Consider the following 5763-nt stretch of genomic DNA (forward strand, 5'->3'; position numbering starts at 1 on the left):
GCCTAAGGTCTATAGCCGCCTCAATTTCCTTTTGTCTATAGACTGTCTATAGACTAAAGTCTATAATTGCTTCAATTTCCCTTCGTCTATAGACGGTCTATAGACTCGCTATAGACTATGGTCTATAGCCGCCTCAATTTCCTTTTGTCTATAGACTGTCTATAGACTAAAGTCTATAATTGCTTCAATTTCCTTTCGTCTATAGACGGTCTATAGACTCGCTATAGACTAAGGTCTATAGCTGCCTCAATTTTCTTTTGTCTATAGACTAAAGTCTATAACTGCTTCAGTTTCCTTTCGTCTATAGATGGTCTATAGACTAAGGTCTATAGCTGCCACAATATCCTTTCGTCTATAGACGGTCTACCAATGTGCATAGCTGCCTCAATTTCCTTTTGTCTATAGGCGGTCTATAGACTCTCTATAGACTACGGTCTATAGCTGCTTCAATTTCCTTTTGTCTATAGATGGTCTATAGACTCTCTATAGACTACAGTCTACAACTACCTCAATTTCCTTTCGTCTATAGACTGTACACTATAGATAGTCTACTGCCTATAGACCAGTCTATAACAATCGTAATTTTATCTAACAATGTTCGATACACTTACTTTCGACTAAGTCCAGAACAATGTCAATTTCTTTTTGCACTGCATGTTGAGGGGACCTGCATCTAGTGACCGCAACTATGTCGGGAGTCCCCCACCTCCTTCGCTATTACGGAAATTTATAAGTATTGCGTAAGGCCATTACAACACCCTCCTGTGTATTGTTTTCAGGAGCATTGACAAGCTCCTTTTCGTTATACCGTGACGTATATTGTCAATACAATTACATATTTAATGCTAACAAGTAAGCCAAGGAAAGGCAGCCATTCTTGAAGTAAGGGCGCCCGCAAACTGTACTACATCGAACGAAAACGCTGTCCCTTAAAGGAATCGCTCTACACAATTCCATTCAATCTTTCGATCGTTACTGTCCAACGCGCTGAAATCAGAAACATTTCATCAACGGTTCTACATTTCTCTTTAAAACGTCCTGAAAATAAAGGGGGAAATACGGGTGTGAGAATTCAAGGAAGCGCCCATCCCTTAGAAACATCTTAGATTAATCTCAAAGAGCCTGGTCCTCTGTGCGATTAACATCTGCCATTTCTACCTTTGCAGTTTGTATTCACGTGAATAAGTGCTGCGACGCAACAATCACAAAGCCAGTATTTTTTCGTTCCTACCCTTGCACCTGTTGCTTCGGAGCCGATGACACGCTGATGTGGCGCATATCAGTTTTCTAAACACGAACACACGCAAAAAAGACGTTATGCTATGCAACCTTATAATTATTATTTGAGAATTGCACCACATACTATTCGGTGGGAGATGCGGCGAGAGTGGCAAGAGTGCGAGCGATAAAGATAGGACCGTGAAATGGGTTTCTGTTTCACGTTTACCCATTTTACCGCGAGACGGCGGAAAATCATTCGGGCTGCAAACAACCCTGTGCGTGGCTGCATCAATGGCGTTAGCATGTTGTTCGCGGATTACGTTTTCTTCAAAATTCAGCTTCATCGTCCGCTTACGGTAAGTCTACACGTTTATATTTTATTCATTTGGTCTCCTAAACCACTCTAAGCAGAGCTGTGTGTGCAGAACAGATTATGTGCGCAGTTACAAACGTCCAATCTTCGTTTCTAAGGCGGAAGCCATCGGGTTCTCGACTAATGCCGCTTATCTCTGTCCCGCTGTCTTTACTAACGCGCGGAAAGGCAGTCTGTGCGATGCCCCTGATGATAAGCTGCTCCTCGCGAGCTGTCTATTAGATTTTTCGTGTTTCAAGGTAGATGCGCGGCCAGAAATGTCGTTTAGCCTGTGAATGACGGCCGAAATGGAACTGTGCGTTAGTTAGCGCCGTGTGAGCTCAATTTACTTTGCACCTCCGAAAACCTACTTACATACAGTCTCGTTCAGTGGTGGATTACATTTATTTTCTTATCTTTGTATTATCGCCTGTCTGGACCATGGAGTGCTGTTCTTTTTGAGGTGTGCATTGCTTGCTACGTATGGACGCTTGCTCGGTGCGCGTCGTGGACGCCGACGTTTCAGCAAAGGTGTCTTGATAGACTGGAGCGCGAGACGTTTGTCAAAGTTGTATTCAAGCGGCGCTGGAGGAATGCTTGTAGTGTGAGGGGTGAATAAAATTCGTTGCCGGCGCGAATGGCCGGCGTGCTCAAACACCGCGAAGAACCCACGAGCTCCATCCCATCTCCCCTTCGTTGCACACGTATGGATTCGTCCGTGTCTGTCATCAGAGCCGTTGGCCGCCGCCGCTGGCTTGCGGGCACTTCATTTTGAAAGCTGGGTAAAGGTCGGCTCGACAAGAGGTGGCTTACATTTCGTTCCGAGTGGTTCGTTCATGAATCCCGCTCACGCGTGCACAGATTTCTAGAATACCATCTGCGCGAGAAGCAAAGTATGTGTTTCTGATTTCAGACTGCTACGTTACGAAAGCGCCGATGTGACTCGCCGCTTATTTGCGCCTAAAATTAAATTAAGCTCTCGTGTTTTTATAGCTGCGCCTGTTGAAGGCGTTAATTGTTTCATTGAAATACTTCCTACTTTGAGCACGTTCAATGCTTTCGCTGATTTTTCTAGCAGCGTTGGGTCAGGCTGCCTCCATGCAAGAAACACACCTCTTTACTGCGCTGTTGGAGCTGCACTTGAAGCAAAAACGAAGTGAATTTCAGACGGTATTTTATCGTGACAGTAATTTGCTGTCTCAACCTCGCGACTGCTTTTGAAACGGCGCAGCTGCAGCCTCTGTGTGCTGTATTAGTTTTCTGAAAAATGAGCGCGGCATGGAAGCGCTGCAACCCGCTTGTTTCTAGTAGCGCGCGCAGATGTACGAGTATGCTGTTCCGTCTTTGTGCTTCAAGTTATAGGGGCAAATCTGTGGTGAACTGGTTGCTTCTGCCTGCTGGTTTTGTATAGCTTGTGCCCGTTTGAGTATCGGCTTACGTACACTCGGCCAAATCTTTAACTGGCTTAGGTGTTGCATCGCTAAATGCACCTTGTAAAAAGGTGCCTTTTGGCTACACTGCTGGCATATTCATGTTGTAATTTGACGTGTGAGATGGCATTTCATAGTTTCTTTTTGTTAATATAATGTTTGAGTGGAGTACTTGCATGTTTAGATCAAAGTTATCAGAAATATTCATCGTCTGCCGCTACGAAGAGCCGAAACAAGCGGAATACGCAGCAAAGGTTCTGGTGGCGCATTCGCACTAATCTGGGTAAACGACTTGTCCGCCATGAAAGGAGTGGTACTTTACCCAGAGGATGAAGCCATGGGGACCAGATCCATTGCTGCGTCGGCCGCTTGTTTCAGCTGTTCGTAGTCGCAGAGGAATGTTTCTGATAACGTTGATCTAAACACGCAAGTGCTGCACTCAAACATTATATGAACAAAAAGGAACCATGAAATGACATTTCACTCGTCAAATTACAGCATGAATATGCCAGCAGTGTAGCCGAAAGGCACCTTTTTTACAAGGTGCATTTAGCGATGGAACACCCGAGCCAGTTAAAAATTTGGCCGGGTGTACCAGGCTTAATTCAGGCAGGGTATTATGAAGCGCTTCTTCTATAGCCGTTATAAGAATAAATGCTGCAATATTCTCCTTTTTGGATCCCTCTGTAAGGTGCACTGAATCTGTATTTTATGGAGGTGGCATTCTTAACAGCTTCTTGGGAGTCAATGCAGATATGTAGCACAATTGTTCGAAGTCTTCTGTTACAAATAGTGTAAAAGGATTGCCATAAAGAGATCAGTATTGGCTGTAACAGTATTGCCATACAGAAATCAATATCAGTACTGGATTCAGAGTAGAGTGCTGCAAGGATTAGGGGTCTTTGTTACAATGTTTTATGACGACACTTATAATCTGTCGTGTATTTACTGAAATGATTGAGCCGGCGTGATAGCTCAGTAGCTATCATGTTCGTATGGCGACCTGAAAGATGCAGGTTCGATTCCGGCCTAGGCGGTCGCATTTTAATAGAGGCAAAATGCTAAAAGCCTGTGTACTCTGCACAGGTGACCCAAATTATTCCCCAGCCTTTCACTTCGGCGTCTCGTAGCCTGTGTCGCCTTGGGTCTTTGAACCCCATAAAACCAAACCAAAAGATCAAGATTGCCTTTCTAGAATGGCATAGCCAGGATGTGCCTTGCATTGTGAAGCACATGTGTAGAGATGGAATGGAAATTTTTTTTTCAGTTCCTCTTATATTATTTTTTTCCTTTGTGCTGTACAGGTGAACATGCCCGGATGATTTACTGCAGACAACAGGCCACAAGAATGCTTCTGAGGAAACTAGCCGGACTGTTACTTTCAACTTTTATGTTACTGTGGTGCATTCTTATGGTGCATGTATTGCATATTCCCAGCCTGGATAGCTTGGAAATAAACTAAATTTGTAAGTATATTGATTGTTTCATGTGTGAACTCTGTCTGGTGACCTTTTTCAATGATTGTGGACAGTCTATAGACAGTCTATAGATAATGGTCCACTAATAGTTTAGTAGACAGAGGTCTATAGACTGTCTATAGACAAAGGTCTATAGCACTGCCAGGCTACACACCTATGGAATGTCTATAGACAGTCTATAGACATATGTCTATTGGACCAGTAGACTTTTGTCTGTAGACAGTAATCTACAGGAAGTCTATGGCCATAAGTCTATAGGTCGTCTATAGTCCGTTTATAGACAAGTGTCTATAGACAGCTCTATAGGAAATGAATGACCATAAGTCTATAGATCGTCTATAGACTGTCTATAGACCTGTGTCTATAGACTTCCTATAGACCTATAGACTTTCAGTAGACATTTGTCTATAGACTGTATATAGACAAAAGTCTACTAAAAGTGTATGGCCATAAATCTATAGACTGTCTATAGACCAGTCTAAAGGATTTGTCTATAGACAGTCTATAGACTTCATAGACTAAAGTCTATAGACAGTCTATGGACTGTCTATAGAAATTTTTATAAGGGCGGATTTATGTCAATGAGCATTTGACTCCTGACAACAAACACCTTCTTGGTGCCGCAATTGCAAAGAAAAAGGAAACGTCTTGGAAGTACGTCTGGACAAAAAACGGCAGCATACTCGCACGCAGGACAGAGACTTCTGATATCATTCGGATAAGCAGTCAATCCGATTTGCTAAAATGACGTAATACGGCGTCATTACTCATCACACAGGAGTTGTTCTTCCTTTCTTGCCTCTGGAAAATGGATCGAGGACTACACCTCATTACACACCCTCACAATTTAATAAATATGTTGGCTTAGATAAAAATAAGAAATTCATGTTAATTCATTTCAACATGCAATCAGCTGTGAACAAAGTTGATCAACTGACTCATTTTTTGGCAAGCTTAACGGTATCGTTTGATGTCATCAGTTTAACCGAAACATGGTATCGTCACGACACTGATGTGCTGCGAATATCTCTCTGGCTTGCCAGCGCCAACACTCTCACCCTTGAGCACAGAAGGTGAAGCCTATTGGTGCAGCCCCGAATCACTCTCGTTACCAGCGACCCTTTCTCGCACACGTGATGAGATCCAAGACGAATTTGTGACTTGGGTTGTCGTACCTGAGCGTCCTTTGTCGCATTTGCTGCGCACTGCGTTCTTGATTGCGACATTTCCGAGGGTATTCCTATATCTTCCATCATGAAGATTGACCTGGATGGCCTTCTAG

At 43.4% G+C, this 5763-nt stretch overlaps 1 long non-coding RNA gene across 1 annotated transcript; it reads left to right on the plus strand.

The window, feature by feature from the left end:
• Positions 1-1522: 1522 nt before the first annotated feature.
• Positions 1523-4478, plus strand: LOC149362980 (uncharacterized). The gene is made up of 2 exons (XR_016288549.1): positions 1523-1577; positions 4308-4478. It is a non-coding gene; the product is annotated as an uncharacterized LOC149362980 (long non-coding RNA).
• Positions 4479-5763: the final 1285 nt, after the last annotated feature.

This window comes from Amblyomma mixtum, chromosome 2 (assembly GCF_055824585.1).
Source record: "Amblyomma mixtum isolate Tamu chromosome 2, ASM5582458v1, whole genome shotgun sequence".
In the NCBI taxonomy this organism is placed as follows: domain Eukaryota; kingdom Metazoa; phylum Arthropoda; class Arachnida; order Ixodida; family Ixodidae; genus Amblyomma; species Amblyomma mixtum.